Below are 25561 nucleotides of genomic sequence, written 5' to 3'. Positions count from 1 at the left end.
CTAGTGAGGGTTTCGTCTCAAAGCGTTAGGGAGGGTCAGTAGCACTCCCCTCTTGCATGGAGTCCCAATAGTTGTATATAATGACAGGATGCATGAAGATGAACAACCGATCGAAAACTATAGAGTGGTACCTTCTTCACAAATATGATTCTCCCACCGAAGATTTTGGGCTTATAATGTCAAGCCCCCATTTTCCAAGTCAGTGGCCCAAGTCTCAGGGTCACTCATGAGGTCACATTGCATGTGCATTGGGTCAAGGACAAGGACTCATAAATTTCAAACATTGGATTGAAATAATCTTCCTTTATTTTATTGTTTGTATATATAAATTGAGATATTTTTACATGGTTCATGTTCCTATGACTTGTCCCAACTAAAACAAATATAAAAGTCGCATGAAATATAACCACTTTTGTCGGAAAATAATGGGGTAGATGACAGGAGGCCCACTAGTGGGAGTTTCGTCTCAAAGCGTGAGGTAGGGTCAGTAGCACTCTCTTCTTGTGTGGAGTCCCCATGTTGGTATATAATGATGGTATGCATGAAGATGAATAACCGATCGACAACTATAGAGTGACACCTGCTTCAAAAATATTATTCTCTCGCCGAAGATTTTAGACACATAGTGTCAAGCCCCCATTTTCCAGGTCAGTGGCCCAAGTCTCGCGGTCACTCATGAGTCCACATTTCATGTGCATTGGGTCAAGGACAAGGCTAGGAATTTTTGAAATCTTGGATTGAAATAATCTTCCTTTCTTTTATTGTTTGTGTATACATAAACCGACATCTTTTTACCTGGTTCAATCTCCTATGATTGATCCCAACTAAAACAAAGAGAAAAGTCGTATAAAATATAACCAATTTTGACGGAAAATAATGGGGTAGATGACACCAGGCTCGCTAATGGGGGTTTTGCCTCAAAGCATGAGGGAGGGTCAGTAGCAGTCCCCTCTTGCATGGAGTCCCAATGTTAGTATGTAATGGCGATATGCATGAAGATGAATAACATATCGACAATTATAGAGTAGCACGTGCTTCAAAAATATGATTCTCTCGTTGAAGATTATAGACATATAATGTCAAGCCCCCATTTTCCACGTCAGTGTCCCAAGTCTCGCGGTCACTCTTGAGGCCACATTGCATGTGCATTGGGTCAATGACAAGGACTCAGAAATTTTCGAATCTTGGATTGAAATAATATTCCTTTATTTTATTGTTTGCATATATAAATTGAAATATTTTTACATGGTCATGTTCCTATGACTTATCACAACTGAAACAAAGAGAAAAGTCGCATGAAATATAACCACTTTTGACAGAAAATAATGGGGTAGATGACACAAGGCCCACTAATGGGAACAAGGCCCAAAGATGGGGATTTCTTCTCAAAGAGTAGGGAAGGTCAGTAACGCTCGCCTCTTGCATGGAGTCCCAATGTTGGTATATAATGACATTATGCATGAAGATGAATAACCGATCGACAACTATAGAGTGGCACATGCTTCATAAATATGATCCTCTCGCCAAAGATTTTATATATAATGTCAAGCGCAAATTTTCAAGGTCACTAACCCAAGTCTCGCGGAAGTTTCACTCATGAGGCCACATTGCATGTGCATTGACTCAAGGACAAGCACACTGGATTTTTCAAATCCTTGACTGAAATAATCTTTCTTTCTTTTATTGTTTGTATATCTTGGAACTTTTGTAAAGGGGCGGAGTTCTACTAAAATGTTGTGGGGGTTTTGCACCACAGACGCTTGGTAAAAAAGTGGCCTTTTTGTGGGGCTAGGCGTCACGGCGCCCACTAAACATCGTTCTTCTTGAAATACGCAACGCAAAAGTGGCACTTGCTTCGCAAACAAGACTACCCTACATGAAGACCCTCGACTTATAGTGCTAAACTACAACTTCGAGGACACCGACCCAACTCTTGTAATGAATTGACATATTTTTACGTGGTTCATGTTCCTATGACTTATCCCAACTGAAACAAAGAGAAAACTCGCATCAAATATAACCAGTTTTGAAGGAAAATAATGGGGTAGATGACACCAGGCCCACTAGTGGGAGTTTCATCTCAAAGCGTGAGGGAGGGTCAGTAGCACTCCCCTCTTGCATGGAGTCCTAATGTTGGTATATTATAACGGTATGCATGAAAATGAATAACCGATCGAAAACTACAGAGTGGCACCTGCTTCAAAAATATGATTCTCTCGCCGAAGATTTTAGACGTATATTGTCAAGCCCCCATTTTCTCGTCAGTCGCCCAAGTCTCGCGGCCACTCTCGTGGCCACATTGCATATGCATTGGGTCAAGGACAAGGACTTGGAAATGTTCAAATCTTGGATTGAAATAATCTTCCTTTATTTTATTGTTTGTATTTATAAATTGACATAATTTTATATGGTGCATGTTCCTATGACATTTCAAAACTGAAACAAAGAGAAAAGCCACATGAAATATAACCACTTTTGATGGAAAATAATGGGGTAGATGACACAAGGCCCACTAATGGGGGTTTCGTCTCAAAGAGTAGGGAATGTCAGTAATACTCCCCTCTTGCAAGGAGTCCCAATGTTGGTATATAATGACAATATGCATGAAGATGAACAACGGATCGACAACTATATAGTGGCACCTCCTTCACAAATATTATTCTCTCGCCGAAGATTTTAGACTTATAATGTCAATTCCCCATTTTCAAGATCACCGGCCCAAGTCTCGCGAAAGTTTTACTCATGAGACCACATTGCATGTGCATTGGGTCAAGGACAAGCACACTGGAATTTTCTAATCCTGGACTGAAATAATCTTCCTTTCTTTTATTGTTTGTGTATATCTTTGAACTTTTGTAAAGGGGCAGAGTTCTAATAAAAATGTTGTGGGGGGTTTCGCACCATAGTCCCTTGGTCAAAAAAAAAATTGGCATCCACAATCAAATGGCAAAGGCCACATGGAATCACCACTTTTTTTTGGAAAACTAGGGGCAGACATTGTGAGGTCCACATAACAGGTTTTCACCTGAGATAACGTGAGGGAGGGTCAGAACCGTTTCCCTATTTCATGAGGTCCTAACATGGCTCTGTAATGGTGATGTAAAGAGGAAAGGCAAATATACAACCTCGAAGCGGCACCATCTTCACAAATAGGACCAGCCGGTAAGAAACATTATGGACTTACGGGGTGACATTCCAATTTCGATGTCACTGCCCCAACTCTTGTAATAACTTGACCTCTTTTGAGATTCTTTGTATTTGCATGACTTAGAGCATCTCTATGCGAGGTGCCAAAAGATTTAGTGGAGCAAAATTTAGGAAAAAGATTCCCTTTTGATCCTCTAGCGTGCACCTAGATGAGCTCGGTTGTTGAAAAATGCCACTCGTTGGAGGATGGAGACGTCGTAGATCGACCGCCGCGGAGATAGGCGTCCTTGGAACATACCCCCAAGTTTTTTTTCTTCTTCGACGATTAGTATCCGGACGCGGCGAAGAGTGACGACCGCTAAGACCATTTTTCCGCGACCTCTACGTTGGCATCCGATCATCGCGCAACCCCGACGGTCTTCTCTCTCACCCCTATGCGCCGTGGTTCCCACGTCCTCCACTTCCGAGGTGTTTTACGGAATACTCCCTCCATTATGAAATAGTCTACATTGTAGCTCCAAAATTTGTTCTAAAATACTCTACATTCTAGCTTTTAGTCAACAACAACACTGAAAACGATGTGGTTTTGCTCTCTTTATTGGATGTTGCTATTATCAATGTTGATTTGACTGGTTGTTCACATATCTAAGTAATACTAATAAATGCTATACTAGTTTGTCTCATTTCCCTATAATGTAGACTAAATCAGAACGGAGGGAGTAACTAGGTAAGTCTTTTTTATTTTGCTTATTTTCCAATTTCTTTGCGACCGACTGCTTCAACGATGAATTCTACCTATAGATGAAGAGGTTGACGGAGATGGTCTTCGCCAACCCGTTTTTTTCTTCGGAGGGGGAGGAGGACGACGATGATTTGGACATGCATGTGTTAATGATTATGAACGAGGATACGCATCGTCGTTGGTGTCTCCGTGCAGAATCTTAGCCTTTATTGATGGATTTGAATTTTGATGTGTTTAAATTTGAGCCAGATGATTTGTTACATTTATGAATCTTGTTTTGTATTAATAAACATTCTAGGTTAACGGTTAATGTTTTTAGGTTAACATTTTATGTTAATTTCCCTCGAATGGAATGAAGGTGTATATTTTTATTTCGATTAGGCGCGGGTGGATTGTTTGTTGTCGCCGCGAAATTACCCCCGCTTCCCTTTTCACCTTGTCCGGAAAACCGGGAGTAGTTAAAGCTATGGACGATCGACGTCCTTCCTTGATATACCCCGTCAATCAAATTCCAAAAATATGGGAAACACGGATTGATTGGCGCCTGGTGAATTAAGGAGTGACTTTATGTGTCTCTTGATGAATAGAGATTTCGTGCAACAAGAAACCATTTACGTAGTAGGAAAGATTTTACGGACAGCAGCAAGATTGGAAAGTACTACGTACTAGTTGTAATTTTCGCTGTGACCTCTCCTTGATATAATCGTGGTGCAAGATTGGAAAGCAGTAACTTCGCTGAGCGGAGAAGAAATGCTAGTTATTGCGTCGCGAGAGAAGGAGAGTAAAGTTAAGGAACAAATCACGGGAAAGATTTCGTGTCAAATTTCCGAAGATTACTTATTGCGTTGAGTTGAGTTGGTTGCAAGTGTATGCGGCGAGGGAAGGCTACTTATTGCGTGACCAAATATTTGCCTCAGATTATTTGCGTGACCCATTTTCTCTCCCAACACCGCGCCTCGCCGCAGCCTACCCAACCTCCGGCCTGTCCCCTCCGGCCGACCACCGCAGCTCCGGCGCCTCGTCCCCAACCTATCCCCTCCGGCCGACCAAGTCCTTCGCGCATTCAATCGCGCCCCCGCGCGGAGCCATTGCCGACCGCCGTCGATGCGGCCCGTCCCGGCTCCGGCGACCATCCTCCCGGCCAGACCTCGCAGCGGCTGGAGCTGCGGCGCCGCCGTCCCGCCGCAGACCGCCCCATCCCCGGCTTGACGCCCGCACCCGTGGGCGACCAACCAACAGCCGATGCTGAATCCATCCGGCGCTGCATCAGGGTGGAGCGAGACCCTTCTCCACGGCGACCACGCGCGTCGACCTCACCCGCCACGGTAACCTCCGGATCGATCCCGTCCCCTCTCCGCGTCCAGACCCCGATTCATTTCGTCACCCCCCTACCCCTGTCCCGTGCAGGTAAGCAGAAGCAGATCAAGGACGGCCTACCCACAGCTCCTCCTGCTGCAAGGCCAAGGAGAGGCCGGCGTCCGGAGATGGCCGATGACCACGCACAAGGGCTCGTCCACTCCGACCTCGACCACTCCGACCTCGTCCGGTCAGATGACGCCCACCAAATTAAAGGTTATTTCTTCGCCCCCTGTTCCGTTCTAGTTTCCGTTCCCCATAATCGCTCCACCTGCTGCAAAGTAGCCCGCCTGCCCTCTCTGTGTGTGTCTAGTGCCCCAGCAATTTCCATTTCGACCTAGTAGTATTTCTCGTCTTGCTGGATCACACCGAACGCTACGCTCACCCTGTGCATTCGCAGATGGGGTGGATATCCAACTGACCGAGGAGAGCCGTCACGGCTCAGCACCCGTGTGTTGTTATGCCGGTGGCGTCGACGACGGTGTCGGCACAGCCGCAGCCCCAATCGTTGTTAGGCCGATGTCGGTTGGGGGCGCTGGCTCACTTTGTAGCCCTGTTCCTAATAGTTGGTCTTTTTGCGGTTATACGCTGGCGTAACTAGTACAATGGCCAACTTACCAATCTCTGTATGCCAGCAATGAGGTCACGTACAGGGACCGATTGCTGATCACAGGAATGTATGTTTTGTAGCTGAACATTTCCGAAGCAAGACAATTCTAAGGGTTCAGGGTGTTCGTGTTTCTCTTTTTGCGTAAATCTAATCAGACCAATCAGTCTTATTTGACAAACCTGAAACTAGTCCTGTTTTGTAACAAAAAATCATGCCTTGGTCATTTTCTAGCAATTGCAGTTGGTGAAAGTACTTATATTTACCATGCTGGGTTAACTACCTAATTCTTGATCATGTTTTAGTAATTGCATGACTCTGTACATGTATAAATGATCGTGCTGAGCATTATTAGACTGCAATAATTTGGCTGGAGTTTTGCTTATTTCAGCATGCCCTGTGCTAAATTTTTTGAATTCTCATGATGGAACTTGAGAATAAATTTTGATGTTACTGTACTAATATTGTGTTCTGTAGTTTTGCAACTGTTTGCTGCATCCTGGAATACTCATAATATATCTCATTATACTAGATTGACATATAATTTTTACTCTTTTTGTACTGAACTATATTTTGTTGAACAGGTCAGTTTATCCTGCATATGGAGCTAATGACTGTAGCCATCAAATGCCCCAGTCTGCTCCTCAAGCGGAACCTTATGGTGACAATCTTCCACACATCAATCCCAGGTACTGAATCTTGTTCATACAACATTTTCTAGCAGTCAAGTTCGTCTTGCAGCTCATCTTACTTAAATGTTCATACTGCACCTCACTAGAATTACCCTATAATTATCATCTTCACATGTGTGATAGGGGCCTACCGAAGCTGAGAAGAAAGAGATGGCGCCACGGTGGCTCTTGGCGACTTCTGGTGACCTTGGCCGGCTTGGAGGCTTGATGGGAGAGCTGCAGGTCTAGCTGTTCTGTCCAAGTTATATATGATAGTATTGGTTTGGCATTTTTAGTTGATTAACATTTAATCGCCACTGCTTAGGCTTATTAGGACAGTGGCTAGATTTATTGGTTGGGTAAATATTTACTTGCTCTACTTTAGCAGTTATGGTTAAATATTGACTTGCTCTGGTTTGAGTGGCGAAAAGGTTCAGACTAGCTCCGTTTTGTTTTTATAATGTGCTTGGTGTTACTTGGCAGGGAACCCGGAGGAAGCCGTTGAGCACCTGACCAAGGCGATCCTACTGAACCTCAAAAACCATATATGGTACAAAGAGGTATGATACGTAGGCAATTTACACAACGTTTCTTAATCCCGCTGTACATAGGGAACATCCTTGTGTTGGCTTTGAATCCACTCCAAAGGCCAAAGCACGTTCATGTTGGATGAATTGGCAAGTCATCCTGGTTATTAGACGTCCTGGCCCTGTTATGTGGGTGTGAATAACACTGGTTGTTATTGTGTGGCCTTTTTCTTTGATTGATAACTATGTATTTTCATCCTAGCACTCCATGGTTTAATTGTTTTCCTTGTCTACTCATTTAGAGAAGTATCATCTCTAGAGGAAGTTGAGTTTTTTATCTATTTAGAAAATGAACCATTCAGGTCATTGTTTACAATTTAGAAGAAAAGGGCACATGTTTATCATCATCAGAGCAAATTATTTTACCCTTTTATACGTTACCTTGTGCCAACTCACTTAAAGTTCTTGTAACCCCTGCTTCGTAGGTCAGTCACAATATCAGCAATGCTTGGAGAGCTTCCTGAGTTCAAAATGTCGCGACTCTTTGTATGTGGAGCTGTCCTCCTGAGGAGTTGGATGCAGAGTGAATGAACTTCTCAATCTCGACATGTAGAAGAAGGTGATTATGTTTTACCTGTAGTTTGTTTTAGTTGCACAAAATGCCTTGGACTGTGTGTGCTAGTAAAAAATGCCTTTAAGGTCATTGCAAAAACAGTATAGTTAAACATGCCTCATTTTTTTATATTAAATCAAATATGGTTTCAACATAACAACTGAAGAAATTGTTCTGTAGGTACTAAAACTTATATTGGTTTACAGATTTTGTGGTCACTATTAATTCGTACTAATAGACTAAATGGTCCGCCCAATGTGGACATAGTTGCTTTTAAATCTGAGATTTGGTGATAACTTCTGTGTTGGATTTCTCCTGAGGGATCTTATTCAATGATTTTTTTAATCATTTTGTTGTTCATTGATCTTGAAGTTATTTTCAGGATTGATGACGGTGGGTCGGATCATGGAACATTATTTTTCATTGGTTTTGCCTTTTCTCATTGATCAAAACGTTTATTACACAAATGCATGATCTTGTTGATGTCATGTTAGAGCTTATACTCATGTTCCTGGTTCTTGTATATACCCAATTTGGGTCTTTCATCATTACTTATATATGATAGTATTGATCTGGCATTTTTAGTTGACTGACATGCCACTACGAAGAATTATTAGGACAGCATGTAGATTTAGTGGTTTTGGTTAAAATATTTACTTGCTCTGCTTTAGCGGTTATGGTTAAATATTGACTTGTTCTGGTTGGAGTGACGAAAAAGTTCGGACCAACTCTGTTTTGTTTTTATAATCTGCTGTTACTTGGCGGGGACACGAGGAAGCCGTTGAGCACCTGGCCAAGGCGTTCCTACTGAATCTCAAAAACCATGTATGGTACTAAGAGGTATGATATGAAGGCAATTTACGCAACGTTTCTTAATCCTGCTGTTCATGTTGAATCCACTCCAAAGGCCAAAGCATGTTCATGTTGAATGAATTGATACGTCGTCATGGTTATTATTAGAGGTACTGGCCCTGTTAAGTGGGTGTGAATACCACTGGTTGGTATTGTGTGGCCTTCTTCTTGGATTGATAACTATATATTTTCATCCTAACACTCCATGGTTTAATTGTTTTCCTTGTCTACTGCATCTAGAGAAGTACCATGCCTAGAGGAAGTTGAGTTTTTTTTTTCTCTATTTAGAAAAGGAACCATTCAGGTCATTGTTTACAATTTCGAGTCCATAGTAAGATCGTGATTTAGGAAGAAAAGGGAACATGTTTATCATCATCAGAGCAAATTATTTAACCCCTCGTTGTGTAATATTTGTGAACCGAAACATAGATTGTGGTCAGTTTGTATGTTTTGTGTTCTCTGATCTTTATTCCTCTGGTCTGTGATCTTGTAACTTAGATTGTTGGATCTAGAGCTTCTTAATCAAATAGATGCTTTATATTCATGTGTTCACTGATCTAGTAACTTAGATTGTTTGGTCTTATTCATGTGTTCTCTCGATCTGTAACTTAGATTGTTGGACCTGGAGCTTCTTAAACTAAAATTTTATTTAGTTGTTATCTGACTCAAGTATATGCCATTTGCTTATTTTATCTCAAGACTTGCTGCACATTTTCATTTTCGTCATATAGAAAATGGTCAATGGTGGTAGACTCAAGAGCTGGATGTGTGTGAATTTCGCTCGAAACGTGCAAGACGGTGTTGCTACTGGATTACGTCACGAATCGGGTTTCATGTGCCAAGCCTCGGGGTCCCCGACATGCTTCAAGCCTGTTCTTCCGGCTATATACGTGCATCTGGATCAAGTGGAGCGCAAGGATCAGTTGACTTTGCTCTGAAAGCTCTGTAACATCATGCGATGACCATACTCAGACTGCAGCGCATGGAGCTTGAACAATGGCTCACTTTACGGTATGTGAACTTTCAGTTAAGATGATTTCTGTACTACTAGACTCAAGGTTCAATCCAAATTAATGATCATATTGTGCTGGTATCTGTCAGGTGACCTGAAGCCTATGTGCATGATCGATCTTGGGCTTCTTTCCCAATGTTGTTTTACCAAGCAAGTGTTTAAGGTGAACAAGCAGATCCATGGCAAGCCTTGCTCTGAAGATAAATGTCAAGGTCGGTGTTCAAGCGAAACTTGCCACTTCTCGTTGTGCTTTGTGTGTTTCTTGAATCGTCGAGTCTAACATGGCACTATATTTTCGAAGGCTGATGCAGTGTCTAAGTTGCATCCCTCTGGTCACCGATAGGCCTGCGATAATATTTGGCGCTGATGCCACTCATCCCCATCCTCATTGTGGTGAAGGCATCATCCTCGGCATCGTCTGCGATCATCCGAGTTCTCCAACGTTGGTGACCATCGCTGTCCTGAGGACCTAATTTCTCGATCTCCATGTACAAGCAAGTTTATATGTTGGTTCAGTTATCTGAAGTGTCTGCTCAGTCCGCAGCCTAGCATAATTGTGTAGATTAGGTAGCTAGAAACTATTATATTAATCTAGCAGGGTTCTAGGTATATAGAGACCGCAATAACGTTGATCTGAAAGAACCCAACCCATTGATGTCAATTCCCCCTGTGGAGATTGAAACTGGTTTACATCTATGTTGTCTGTGATGGCACAGAATAGAACAAAATCCATTTGAGCTCTTTAGTGTTACTGTCGTGCTGGCAACAAATCGATTTCTAAGTGCCAAAATAATTACCATAATTGATATAGTTGTTAGCATAGAAAAGAGGCAAGAAAAAGCCAAGTATAAATGAGTTCGTAGGTAGTGTGCGTGCATGTATGAACGACCGGAGAGGTGAGCATGATACGATCGTCGTGACGATTGAGGCAAACGCATACAGGTTGAATGAGAGGCAACAACCATAGCCAAGCACGAGCTAAACTTAGCGTGCGACATTATTTTGCGGGTGTGACTTTGTGAGAGAAGTTTGTTGTACGATTTCTGACTTTGTGGTGATCACTAGAAAAAATATTGGCATATATTAATTAACAGATGCAGTTCATTTTTTGGCCGTGACTTGCAACTTTGGCTGCAAGGAGCATCCCTAGTAGACTGAGTTCAGCTGCAACAATATCAATTTTCATTTCTTCAAGTGATGTTACTGGCTGAAGATTTGGCTCCAGATTTCATCTGTCTTCACCTGGCAGGATTGGTTAACCTGTAGCAACAACCAACTAGAGCATTGATGATTGATGGATCAGATCGTAGCCACGCAGGTGAATCACGATCGGAGGCTCTGCGGCCGCCGCGGCCACGCAGATGGGCGGCTACTGATAGGCCGGAAAAATATAGTCTCTTCTTTTTTCGTTTGGAACCCCGTAGCTGGCACACGCACGTATGTATTGATGCTTGTACTATCTACCTTGCACGTACCTGGAGTACATACGTATTGCGTATTGATCTTGATATGGTAGCGTGGAACACGTACTTGGGAAACTGGCACGCACCGAGTACCGTCGCGAGCATGGCCTGAATGTGGGGATGGAGGAATGCCACGTCACCGAGGGGGCAGGCGACCGCACCGCTGGGTTTGACCGGGCCGGGAATTAAGGAGGCGCAGCGGCGTACGTACGGCGCCTGTTGGACTCTGAGGAGTGCTTGACCCTCCATCCCTTTCTTAATTTTTCTCGCACAGCCACAGGTGATGCGACCCTCCACCGCCTAGGGTTAGCTCCCGCCGCCACCGAAATCCTCCTGTCCAGTGCCGCCGCCGGCGCAAATGGTCGCCAAGCTGTGGACAGGAGGTCGTCCTCCCGCTGCTCGCCCGCAGGCAGCGCCCTCAAACGTGTCGACCTGCACAACAGCTCGTCTATGGCAGATCCAAGCTCTGTATTGCCCCCATGGCACATCCAAGTGATCCGGACCACGCCCGGAGCTCCCATGAATGAAACCGCCGCGTCCAACTCCCTCGTCAGCAGAAGATGACCACGCCCGGAGCGACACTGAATGAAACTGAACGGAACTTGCTGCTAAGCACTCCCTTCGCTGTTAACTGCTACTATTACATCTGATTCTCTAAACTTGAGCGGAAGGTGCAACATTTTCTTGCTCTGGATGCATGCGATATCTTCACTTGTCTATATCGCAAAAGAAAAACCCTAGGAGCAACATAGAGATCACACATCTAATGACCCAAAACTCCATAAGCTCAAAAGAGGGGATTCATAGTTTCTACGAGCTTATTCAAACCACAACTTATTACCACCGATTTTCCATAAGCTTGCTTCTCCATAAGCATAAGTCCAAAAGAAGGGGGCCTTAGTGGCTCCTCAGTAATGCCAGGAGTGTGAGACATGGCCGGCAGGGATTTGTGGATACACTGAACCGACACACAACAATGATGCGTTTCTTATGCAGGCAGATGATTTGGTTGTGCTGCATTCAAGAAGTGGACAGAAACAAACAAGGAAACACACACAAAAAACCGAGACCATTCAGCACAATTTGAGTTCCATGCATCTGCCATCATACAATGCAAGCTACTTGGTGGCGGTGGTGCACCGATGAACATGCCAACTATGTGGCGTCAACACGGATATTAAGGAACCAAAGTAAGACAGGTGAAGACATAGCAATGGTGACTCTGGGTGTGTGGCAGCCGTTTGCAAATCGCTGCGAAATACGATCAAAATTTGTGAAATCCTTATATCAGATAAATGTTCGAAAGAGATTCCTTCTGAAACCCAAATCTTCCTTCGTGACGTGCATCAATGCTGTCAGCTAAGCTTAGCAAATCGAGGAAGCAAGAGTAGTATTTCACAAGAGTCTCTGGAAGAAACTCCTCTCGGACCTTGTGCTATAAATTTTAGTCAGATCTTTCAGCTCATCCGCAATGGCCTGATAGCGTAACATGTATTGCTCCTGCAAATCACAAGATGGTCTTAGGGTGGAGTGCTACGATCTGCTTTGCAGTGTTCTGGGACACTACTTCATTAATATATCTTGTACATGAGCTACCGATATATAAATTGAGTAACACGGCTCATTAAATGGTAAACAATTTCCCAATTTGATATTTTTTTTGAAACAGGGGCCCCAATTTGATTTGAGACTTGAGAGAATATTGCGTGACTCGTAAACAGAAATAATTAAAAAAAACATATATACCTCTGTTTGGACCATCCCGTGACGCTGGGATCTAAACTTATTGACAGTTGCTGCAATATCTATAGAAGATTGTTCACCAAGTAATACCCTCTCTACTGTATTATGGATGGTGATGTAAGCACCAGCTTCTCCCAATGCCTGCACCGCAAAAACCAGAAAAGGGAACACGTATTATCCGAGAGTGTGCAAGGGTGAAAAAGAAATCATGGCATTAAAAATCAAACCTGCATTTTGAAACTATTGGGTACCATTTCGTAATCTTATATAATATTTTTATATTGTTCCGTACAGCACTGGTATCATTTGGCACGCCATGGTCGTGCCATGTAGAGTCTTTGGATGTGGAGAACATGATGCACTTTAAGTGATTTGTAAAATAAAGAGTGATAAGTTGCAAGCTATTTCTTACGCAGTTATTTTTAGAAAACCAGAGGAAAAGTAAACTTGGAAGAAAATAAGTATATGTTGCAAAATAAAGAATCTGCAGAATTTATAGCGCATGATAAATATTCACCAATTGTGTAAGCTAACGTGTAGTAAAATTGCTACTCCCTCCTATCTAAAATAAGTGTCGGGGTTTTAGTTCATTTAGTTCAAATTTGAAGTAAAACTCGACACTTATTATGGATTGGAGGGAGTACATCAAGTAGTGGTAAAAGGAGAAATTCATTCATCGTAGTACAATCAGGACACTAAATGATAAGATCGATGAATCAATGCCTTAAAAGCTGAACTGAAATCTTCACTAGCTCTGTAAGCATGATTGTCATAACAAAATGGAAGAAAAAGTACGGTGATTATATAACTAATGATGAAAGATATCATTCATCAGATATAATCCAGAATGCAATATGAGAGGACCTTTTCCTCAAATGTGAAATACATCAGGTTCCTTCTCACGAAAGCAAAAGCATTACATGCCTCTAAAGGGTACAACTGTACAAGAACTTAAGTCTATGCATTAGTGAACAAGAGTAATGGAATAAAATAGAGTAAAACACAGAATAAAAGAGTCCCTCACTTGTACAATTGCGCAAGATATCTTCAAAATTTGTCAAGACACAAAAGCTACAAATATATAGTATATGTACACATGTTTACCTCATTATGTTGCACCTTCACACTGCGCAAAATTAATTCACCATCTTGTCTGACCTTCGTGATGTTAACAATAAATTTTCCGTATTTTCCTTGGCACTTGCTCAATGGAAGATACTCATCACACTGCCGGTATTTAAATGTAAATCATATTAGATAGAATTTTACCAAAGAAAATGCATGGTTAAAATTTTGAACTGTGTGACTATTTACAAGATTAATGATCTCAGAATTTTATCATGGTACCAAAGCTGCAAGTACACCTGAAATATGTATCTCCCGGAGTGGAAACTTCAAAATGGTAAATGATTGCATAGAAAAAGAATCAAATCTCTCCCTCCCTCCATTCATCTCTCTAGTTAGGGAAATTATGGGTCTATTATTAAGGAAGGAGGAAAAGAAAGATTACATGTTTTGGTTTCTCCTTAATGATACCAAAGGGGCAGACACCCCTTGTTTGTTTCTAAGATGAAGCCAGGATTCCATGATCCATATGTAGGAGAGCTGGGGAAGCATATGTAACATGCTAAAAATACAGATACGGTGTTTCCCTATCCTGTTGAGTTTTGAAAATTTCTCTAGGAAAACCTGACAAGTGTATATGTGCAGGCATGCTTTCATTGTGTACATTTTGTTTTCATGTTCCAAGCAACTGAATTACATATGACAAGCTGAGAAGTCTACATGCAACCACATCCATATAGCGAGGCAAAAATCGCTGAGCATTTAGCATCCTTCAAATATATAAAGCAGAAAATAGACTTGTCAGTAGAATGTGACTTTATGAAAGAAAAAATGAAGTGATAATAAAATAACACATCACTGTATGCAAACATGTAGAGTAAGGTCGTGCTAGAACTATGGAAGACAAGAGAAATTTGATATTAGGTCAACACAACAAAACTGCAAGTCACGAGTGTTCGTTGTTCGTACCTTAATATAGTCAAATTTGCAGAGCATAACAATTACCGGAGAGCTGTTCTCAACGACCATCTGCCAGAAATCTTCTAATGTATTGACTAGTGGTCCTTGAGTAGAAATGAACTTAGTTTGATCTATGTCATAATGCTGCAGATTTTAAATGCAACAATGCTAATTATGATTAGAAAGAAAGAAAAGGGCAAAGAAAAATAATTACCAGGAAATATACTGTTTTTACCTTTATAAGGCTTGCATTGATGTAGTCATTGCTTTTCTGAATGCCTGTTGAGGACTGTAGTCTTATCCTGGTTTCATCAACTAAAGAAAAGAAAAGTCAAGTTACATCCAATAATTTATTCCACATGGAAACATGGTGCTCTTGCAGAATATGCATGACAGCCTTCACAAATTAATACTGCTCACATGGAATGGCATCAGTATAGCGGTTCCTTTTCCTATTATCAGGATTTAGAGCCACTTCAAAATTCTGAGTCGACTGGAGCGTTTTTCTTACGTCCTGAAATAATTCATTGAACCAATAGTTGCATGATTTGCTTCAGATGAAATATTTCTTAATTCTTATAACAGGAAATTTCAAATTATTCTTAATATATACGACCAATAAAATAATTAGTCCACAATCTTCTGTTTCTTGTCAATACTTATATCTTAATTGTTGCTTTTGCTTGCATTGAAAGAAATATGTTGATGAGCTAGTGCGGTACCATGAAGTTAGAATTCAATGGGATCAGGAAACCCTCTCGGCATTCACGGTGACAGATCAATAACCAATTAAAGAAACACAAATCCAGTCTTGCTTTGTCTGGTGGCCTAGATGAACAAAATTGGTGAACTATTTTCCTCCGAAAAAATACCGAGCTACTTCATTGTTCCAGCTTAAGTCCATCTCAGGTAACCGCATGAGAAAAATACAAAGTCCATGGGTAGGTTCATTACTTCATTCCAAGGAAGAGACAATGCCACAAGAGAAGCAGATTATTCGAAGTTCTAGTTTTGTTTGGTGAATGCTAATGTTGATGATGTACTCTGGAGAAAGCAGCATAACTCTTCAGAGTTGAAGCCACATTTTAGATGTAGCTTTGGAAATAGTCTATATTAAATCTTAATCATATCCAGCACATTCATTTCTGGTTGCACACCTATTTTCCACTCTCATGCTTCACTTGGAAACAAGGCTGCGAAGATCATCTGGCACTAACCTTTATACAAAAAGGGGAAAAAGAACACCTCAAACATCGTTCACAACTCAAACTCGACTGATTGCAGAATTAGAGACTCTAGCTACAACCACTTTTGTTAAGTGATGGTCTCATTTTGGGTTGTCATGTCCTTTTAGTGGATCTTTTTGCGGTGTTGTGCTCTTGGGTTGTCGGTTCTAGTTGGCTTAGAGGTTGCTTTCTTTAGGTGTTCTCTCGTGGATGTGCTCTTGGTGTGAGCTTGGCCCTATTGTTGTAGGTTTTCGCTCGGTTTTCTCCTAAAAACTTAGCACCTTCTTCTTAATTAATTGATGAGGCAAAGCTTTTGCCTCCGTTTCAAAAAAAAAGACGGTGTTATTAGTTTCGCAAAGGAAAGAAAAGGTTGGTGATAATTTGGCCATGCATTACCAGAGTCAGACTAGCTCAAATAGGAGGATAAGAGGATGACTATACCGTAAGGTCTATATACTCCCGGTGGATGGCGAGTGGCTGCTTGAGCTTTTTGTCGAATGCCTTGAGCGCCTTCTTGCAGTACTTCACCTCGCTTGGTGCCAGTGCTCTGGGCGGCGGGTCCATGGTGGGGTCGGGAGTGTAAAACATTTGATGCGGTAGCTCGGGCAGGTCAAACTGGATCAGCTCGTTTGAGGTACATGGGCTTGGCTGCCAAGAAAGAACACAGCCGTGGATTAATTGGGTCCAAATATTACCTTCGTCCCAGTTCATAGGGCTTACACGTATCCCTAGGTTCTCAATTTGGTCAACATAATATTAATTGTACAACACAAAAAATATATCATTAGAAAGTAGAACACGTGAGCTTTCTAATGATATATATTTTGTAATATATATCTTGTATTATCATTGTCAAATTTACGACCTAGGAACATGCGCAAACCCTATGAACTGGCACGGAGGGAGTAAAATCATCACTTCGCCTTTACTGATTAAATTCGATCACCTGTGACCATATAAACTACCCATCCATCAAAGATGTCTTAGATTTATCTAAATTCAGATTAATGTCTAGATATATCGGAAATTCAATTTGACTCCCGAAAAATTGTACATGTACATCTCCACAATATATGTGTGCCCGCCAAGGTTCGCAAAAAAGGATAATTTTTATGGTCTATGTAAAAAAGAGAAAAAAAACTTGTGAAAAGCCTTATTTTTAGCATCGTATTTTTTTATACACGTCACACGATAAGTGGATTTTTCATGAAACGACTTTGTGAGCGTGTAGCACATGAAGATATCCATTTACGTCGGGCCGCTGGAGGGCATCTCCAATGCCAAGACACAGTAAATACAATACAAAACTAAGCATATGCTGCTTTTAATGTCAACCACAAAACAAAAGTAGCATATATTTGGACGGTTTATGGTAAGCTGTTAATTAATTTGGCGTATATGTATAGTCATACACTAGTTGACTAGATCTAAATTCTTAAACAATTCTATCTCATTATAATTAAGGAAATTAAACTATTTACAAGTTCAATTAAGTTACTGATGCTCACCTTGGATTCTGCCTCTGTTAGCGGTACATTGGATTCATTTGGGCCATGCAGATTTCTCGTGTCTAAACTAATTAACGGCCCAATTGACACATCCACTTGGGGTACGTCGGCCATATATGTAACTGTCAGATTCACCTCATCAACTAATTTAGGCCCGTCTCTGTTGAATATATCTTCATTTATGTCCTCACTTTTAAGATTGTCATTCACTTTGGTGCTCCGCACGATGAAATCGCCAATAAGCGTATCTTGCGGTGCCTTGTCTATTGGGTGTAATGTTATGTTGACACTATACTTTGATTGCGGAGCAACAATGTCTTTCTTTGGTTCTATACAGTATGGTAGAGGGATTGTCGTTTTGATGCTGAAGGCAATAGAAGAATTTGTCTCATTGGTTAGCTCAAGTGAGCGTGGTATCTTAGTGTTGAGCTCAAACGGAAAGCGTAGCTCGAGCGGCTCGATCCCAAGCATGTCATCCTCCGAGTAGGCACTCATCTGCTAGAACAAAACAATATGCATTATAAAAATGAGTTGTACTTCTCCTACAATATCATATGATTTGTTTTCATGAAGGTTGAAGCTTCTAGAATTTTAAGAGTAGGCAAAAGGTAATGGTGGCTGATTTTATTCTAATTAACTGTTTGGATTAACATTGATGGAAATTAAACATTGGTTCGTGTAATAGGCACACTCTTTTTCATGTATACTACCACTTGCTCCTGTATCATATATGGACGCTTAGCGGAAAGAATCCATCTACATTATGAACCAAATATCTAAGAGTACTCTCCTACAATGTACGATCCACTTTGAAACAAAACAAGAATTCCCTGAGGAGCACATGAGCTTACTACTATTGAAGTTATGAAGTTCTGAGGCACATGGGCTTACCTGCTCTGCAGTAGATTTGTTCTCATTGCTGATTTGCCAATCTGTGCTTTCCAATTCATTGATAACATGTATTATGTCTGATATAAAAGGCCTCCTGTAGGGGTCCTTTTCCTGGCAGAGTAGCCCAATCTCGAGGAGTTTTGCAATTTGTTGGTATCTAAATGGTGTTTCTTTGCCTGATTTACGCAATCTGTGCCTCCATTTTCTAAGTACCTGCCATCAGAGAAAGCTGATATATAATAAAGACAAATTATATAATGCCGGCGATTCATATAAGCATAGGGTACACAAACCATGTCAGCTCGGTTCTCGAAGCAGTGACGGCCTCTTTTAAACTTTAGCACCATGAAAATTCAATATGTCATCCAATGCATGGAATGCAAATTAAGTAGAAGTATACCCGAAATGTAATTCCTATTTCACAAAAAAATATTATGGGGTGCTCAATTACTATTGACCTTATTTACCCTTTCAGAAAAAATTATGGATCTTAAAATCCCTTGAAAAAGTAAGTTCGGTTGTTAACCAACTAAGTTGATATTAGATCTGAAATTTGGCATATATTAGATATGTCACAATATACATGAAGTAACAAGGTCTTGGACAAGGGGTGCCTGGTCCAGACGTCGGGAACCGACTTTACAGAAGAAAAATGAACATCACGAAATCAGGTGCTTATTGTCTAAAAAATAACTGTGGATTATCATGAAGCTAAATATCCATCAACATCCGACTATATGTTCCTTCTTAATCGAAAGAGTACATTTTTATCTTTGCGTTGAACCATAAACTTTATATGGGGTATACCAAACCTCCTAATAATGATAAGCAATAGAAATATTTGGGCTAAATCTGTAAAAAGAGACCATCTACAATGTAAAACACACTTACGTTATTACTATTGGTAACACTCCTGTGTCCTGTCACCAGTTGGATTATTATGATGCCCAAGCTATACACATCATAGCTGGGTGACATGGTGCCACTGTCTATGTATTCTGGGGCGCTGTATCCTCTGCATGAAAATATATTGATTATAGAACACAGAAAATGGAATGTAGCAAAGGTAAAGAAAATGTTTATCGTTTTGGTAAATAGCTTACATGATCGCCGACGTGTTGTTTGTGAACGGCGGTGCCATGGTGGTGATGGGTGAGGTAAGATCACCATGTTGCCATATTTAGGAAATTCTGAAAATACAAAAAAGTGCAAAAATTGCCTTGGATAGATCTCTCTGCTTGCTGAGTTTTATATGGTTTTGATCTGATACAAACTTGTCTTTGGTCTTGATCTAACTTTCCCTTGCGCCCTTGCCAATTTTCTCATGAATTGAAAAAATTCGGGGCCAATTTCCACTCGAAGTGAATAAATTCCTCGTAAGAAAAAGGGACCGGTACTTCCACCAGCACAACCGGAACTTCCGACCACAAGGACAGAACTTAGGGGCGCCCAAAATTTTGACAGCAACCTTCGATTTTTTTTTTTTTTGAATTTGATTTTTTTTGTTTGAGCTTTTGTGTTGGTTTTCTAACAAGCTTTCGTAACTCATCGACATCGACGACAACACCGCGAAGGTCAAGCGATTCTCTTGACACCATTCATCACCACATGTTCAACATCCTTGTTGAAAGGACGAGATGTCGCATGTAGGGGTGAATAGGCATTTAAAAACAATTACATATTTGGCTTGTAAGAATGTGGTATTAAACTAACATTTATTATACAAGAAAAAACCTAAATATACTAGGCTCAACTAAGTGCAACAACAACAACAACAACTAGAGCTAAGCAAGATATGCATAAGCTATATATAGCACAAGTGATAGCAAGATATAAATACTTCAAGCACGGTGGCTGTCACAAGGAAAGTAAACTCAGGTATAGAGATAACCAAGGCACACGAAGACGAAGATGTATTCTCGTGTTCCCTCATATGAAGTGAGGTACGTCACGTTGGTGAGATGTGGGCTACCACGAAGGTCTCCCGAACGCCATGAAGGCTCACCTTCTTCTCCAAGCCAATATCATGATGGACAGAGGACTTTTCCTAATGGCTAGGTGTTCCTCAACTACGGAAATGGCAAGCCCCACAACCACTTAACAACCTCCACAAAGGATAAGCACGGGCCTCTTCACAATCTTACACGAAGAGATCGTCGGAGCACCAACTGCCAACCCAACTAGGAGGTAACCCCTCCAAGAGTAACAAGCTTACGATCTCTCACTCGAACAAATCGTAATGGAGAGATCAACACTTATGCAAGGATGCAAAAGCAAGAATACAAAGGGTGTTCAAATCCTTCAAACACAAATCCTACCCAAGCAATAAATTCTAGGGAGGAACTAGAGAGGAAGAACAAAGAGGAAATCAACAAATAACTCCAAGATCTAGATCGCAAGAGTTACCCTCACTAAGAGGATGAATTGATTGGTGGAGATTGTAGATCTAGATCTCCTCTTCCAAAACCCTCAAGAATATGCAAGATTCATGAGAGGGAATGTAGAGGAAGAAGCTTTTGAGGTTCAACAATGGAGTATGAGAGAGAGAGAGCAAATAGAATGGTTGACCTTACCTCCTCAATGAGGAAGAAATACTATTTATAGTCCAAGAGATAAAACTAACCATTTGGGGTTTTCTACGAGCCAGGCTGGCAGGAAGTCGGCAGCGCCAAGCCTCAAGCTGAACCAACCAGCGAGCAACAAGCGGGACGACTCTACCGCCAACCAACCGCCATGCCGAAACCTAGGTCGGACCAACCAGCGGTCGTCGGCCCACAACATAAATGGTGCCCTACGTTCGGTCGGTCAATCCGGTGGTGGGTCCGGCGATGCCGGTTTGGCCACCAGTCTCGTAGAGAAACCCTCAAACGCAGTTTGCTCAAAAGAACTTGAGCTTTCACATAGTTCCCGAACTCTGATTGATCATAAACCAATTTTTTGGAAAGATAACAACAAATAGAACCCCAACCAAAACAAAATTGGAAGTATTAGGACTCCTCACAAAATGTTTTTGCACATTTTTAGAAGTGAAACCTCTCAACGGTAAAGACGTTCAAAGTAAAAACGCAATAGAAGATGCATACGGATTCCATTTTCGATGAACTTTGGCTTGTTGAAAAGATAGCGGCAAGCTCAAGAACCTCACACGAGGGAACACCAAGAAGCAACAAGAATATAGGTATGCAAAGGATTGAGCTCCCTAAGACGATGTGATCAAGTTACCCAACCAAAAATAAAATCTTGATAGCGCGACTATCTATCCTATAACCCGATCTCCCAACAACCACATTGCGACTGGAAAAAGGAAACCTAGCAAGGCCATACATTTTCGTTGCGCATCCCGCTTGATCTTGATGACAATGATTCAAGCAGATCTGTCCGCAGTGATCTTGTCTCCTATGTGGCTGCCAATGACAACATGGCCAAAGCAGAGAAAGACTCATGGTGATGAACCGTGTCAACGGACCCTATCACAACCTTGCTTTGAAGTCAAGAGCAGACCAAGAAAGAGAAGAAGTCTATGAGATCGAAGAAGAAGAAGAAGAAGAAGAAGAAGAAGAGATGACTTCAACTAGCTAGTGACATTGGGACAGATTTTGCTTTCTTTGTCAAGAAGTACAAGAAGAAGTTCCCAATCTCCTTCAATGAGAAGAAGAGAATGTGCTACAGCTGTGATGAAGATAAGCACTTTGCAAATGAGTGCCCTTATGAGAAGAGGGCAGACAAGCCAAAGTTTGTCAAAGGTGTCAACATACATAGAGGTGTTCAAAGAATTAGCCATGGCAATACAAAACAAATCAAGCCATACATCCAAACCCTAACCCTTCTCCTATTATAGCAAACCCTAACATTAAAAAACTAGGGTTGGGAAATCAACCAAAAGCTAGGGTTTCACATGAAAGTCAACCAAATCCATGCAAATCTTGGATGAAAAGAAGGGGATCAGAGGAGATTACCTTAAGGGACGGGTTGGGAACACAATTCACATACATATGCAGAAATCCAAAGGGATTTGAGAGGTATTTGAGTTGGTGAGAGAGGTAAGGTGTTGGCTAGAGGATAAGGAAGAGGGAAAAGAGAGAATAGTGAGATGGGTCAGGCTAGGGCAACTCGGGCAGCACACATAAGTCAATGTGTGGCACACATGAGAGCGGCACCACACACCCATGCCACGTAGGCAAATGCACACCACACATGCACGCAAGCCACGATGTGTGGTGACGCTCACATAGGAATTCTGATGGATGGAATTCTCTCTCAGACTGGACATCCAATCTGGATGCTAGAAACGAGGAGTATGGGAGAGAATTGATTCGAGGGAAAGAACGAGTAATTAGGAGCAGTTTTGGAATGAGAATTAGGAGCGAGGAGTGTGGCTGAAAAGAAGGGAAAGATTTAAATAGGTATCCAAAACGATTAGCACCTGCTGTTATTAAACTAAAAATAAATAAACAATGGTGGTTCTGGATTAACTATGCTGTAAAAACAAAAGAGAAATTATAAGGGTCCTCGCTAAAAAACAGGTTTATCCATGTATACTAAATCGAGAAACAAGCAGGAAATAGGAAATATGGTACTACGTCCCTTTCCCCTCGTATACTTACCTGAAAAATAGGCCTACCTAAGAAGGAATGCCAAATATGAGTGTGGCATTTTGTAGCTCGAGCTACATGTAGCCTGTTTTTCTCAAAAAATTAAAAATGTCATTTCATAGTTTCAAAAAAAAAATGAACGAAAATTGTTGAGATAGTTAATGTTGTACTCTACCACTCTGGAAAAAAAAACAATACGAAAGACTGAGTATTTTGGGCTGTGCAAAATCACAAATCCATAGATCTGAATAAGTGAACAGTGCAAATTTTGAAACCTCCAAAATTTGTCAGAATTTATCATTGTTCTGTAGCCTCAAATATAATGTATTTCATCCTGAGATTTTGCACAGTAGTAGAGTACATCATTGCCTACATCAAGATTCATTTTAAAAAAAATTAAAACTTCAAAATGTTGAATTCGAATTTTGTAAAAAGAAGAGAGCCATGCAGCTCGTGCTACATTTGAACTTTCTGTGCCAAACATCATAACTGCCGCCCTTTTAGAAAGGGAAGGCAGCCGGGAAGTTATGCTGATTGATTACATGCCACATAATTCAGGGGGATTAAACATGGCCACCCCTATGATTAAATGTGGCATGCCCAATTTACGGGTTAGCTTGACCAGCTCTGTCAACACGCAACTAGCAGGCGGAAACAGATTGGAGAAGGCGCTCACATTCTTCTTCCCTCAAGAACTTAAACACACACGAGGAGACCAAATATTTTCCTTCATCCCGCCATGTTCTTTCCCTCCCTCGAAATTTGAATCGCTCCAAAAGCTTGCTTGTTGTATAGCGATTGCTACCATGCATATATGCGACTCGGTATGGAGCTAGCATTTGAAGCATTGGCTCCAGTTTATATTTGTATTCACATACACGGTGGTATTGGTTAACTAAAGGCAACAACCATCGCCAAGCACGAATGATCTTGTGACATTATTTCGTGGGTGTGATTTTGTGAGAAAAATTTGTTTTGTGCATGATTTCCGATCGTGTGATGATCACTAGAACAATACCGGCATATACGATTGGTGCAGTTCATTTTGTCGTTCGACTTGCAGCCTGGAGCATCCCTACTAGAATGAATTCAGCTGCAATGATTAACCTGAAGCAACATCCAACTAGGGCACTGGAGCATCCATAGTAGATGAAGTTTTGGCTCGAGTTTACATTTGTTTTCACCTGGAAGCATTGGCTAACCTAAAGCAACAACCAACTAGGACGCTAATCGATGAATCATATGGTTGCCACATAGGTCAATCAAGAGCCGATTGCTAATTGCAAAATTAATTACTGTAATTGATATAATTAGCAAAGAAAAGAGGCAAGGAAAAGAGTAGGTAGTGTGCATGAAAAAGAGCTCCAGTATAAAGATCGTCATTGATGCGTAATCCTATTGTATACCACCACTGATAAACTCCAGAATAGGCGATATTAACTGGACCAGCAGCACCTCCTCGAGTAAAGGCTTCCACAGCGGGTTGACCAAAATGAGGATCCCAAATAGCATGAGCAATAGGTCTTACGTGTAAAGGATCCTATATCCATGATTCAAAATTTCCTTGCCAAGCTACATGAAACAGATTTCCAGACGTCCATAAAAAGATTATTGCTAACTATCCAAAGTGAGAAGCAAAAATGTTCTGATAAAGACGTTCTTCAGTAATATCATCATGACTTTCGAAATGTTATTTCACGGCCAGGAGAGCTGAGCATGATACGGTTTGTACGATTAAGGTATGAGTCAGCATCGTGGGCATCCGCTAATGTCGCACCAGCCGTTTCGGTAGAATACGGGATCTAATTATAGCATGCAAAAGCAATTATTACTAGAAGGAAATCAATCAGCAATTAATGCGAGAGAACTAATCGTGGCTATCCATGCGCCCCAGCATCGGCTTCTGCCAATGTCTTCCGTTAGTGCCGCTCCGGCCGTTCCGTAGAACATGAGATGCGATTAGTGTGGAAATGTAGTTATTAGGAAAAAACAATCAGCACTTAATGCTACAGAATCAATTGCCGGTAGCCATGCACCCCAGCGTTTTTTAGGCTCACGATTGAGGCCTCCACGTCACCGATCCAGGCAATGCGCGAGGTATCCGAATCTTGGCGGTCGATTGCTTCTAGCTCAGCCGGGCCAAAAGGGAGGACCGAAAATTATCTCATCTCATCTTTACGATTTTTTCCATGTGCCAAGCATTTATCTCCAAAATTTCGAACCTATATGTCTTCACCTTTTTCGCTCCATAATAACTAAAAACCCAGGCGTGGGGACCGAATATTTTCCTTCTTCCCGCCATTTTCTTTCCCTCCCTCGAAATTTGAATCGCCTCCAAAAGCTCTATATATACTAAGGGAGGTTGAGCCAACGCGTGCGTCGTGTGTGACGACTTAGACTTTGACTCTTTACTCGTCGAGGAGAGGAGAGGAGAGGAGAGCGGGCACTCTGGTGTTCACCCGGTTTCATCGTCGTCGCGGCGGCCCGGTAATTCTTGGATTATTCATTTCGATTTGGTTGAGGAATCCGGCCATATCCATCCATCTAGCTAGCGCGCCACGACCGAGTGCATCATCGACCATGTGT

The 25561-nt window shown here is 41.5% G+C and overlaps 1 long non-coding RNA gene and 1 pseudogene across 2 annotated transcripts; one reads left to right on the top strand and one right to left on the bottom strand.

Moving 5' to 3' along the window:
* Positions 1 to 5424: 5424 nt before the first annotated feature.
* LOC139837467 (uncharacterized) lies at positions 5425 to 7698 on the top strand. 2 transcript variants are annotated; one of them, XR_011753956.1, is made up of 5 exons: positions 5425 to 5461; positions 6437 to 6541; positions 6668 to 6766; positions 7007 to 7083; positions 7536 to 7698. It is a non-coding gene; the product is annotated as an uncharacterized lncRNA (long non-coding RNA). The 2 variants fall into 2 exon arrangements; XR_011753957.1 differs by having other exon boundaries at positions 7541 to 7697.
* A 4482-nt stretch (positions 7699 to 12180) lies between these two features.
* LOC127325638 (uncharacterized) lies at positions 12181 to 19392 on the bottom strand (annotated as a pseudogene).
* Between the last annotated feature and the right edge of the window lie 6169 nt (positions 19393 to 25561).

Source organism: Lolium perenne, chromosome 3 (assembly GCF_019359855.2).
Source record: "Lolium perenne isolate Kyuss_39 chromosome 3, Kyuss_2.0, whole genome shotgun sequence".
NCBI classification, from domain to species: Eukaryota; Viridiplantae; Streptophyta; class Magnoliopsida; order Poales; family Poaceae; genus Lolium; species Lolium perenne.
The sequence above is the reverse complement of the archived record's forward strand: the minus strand, read 5'-3'. Positions and strand labels throughout refer to the sequence as shown.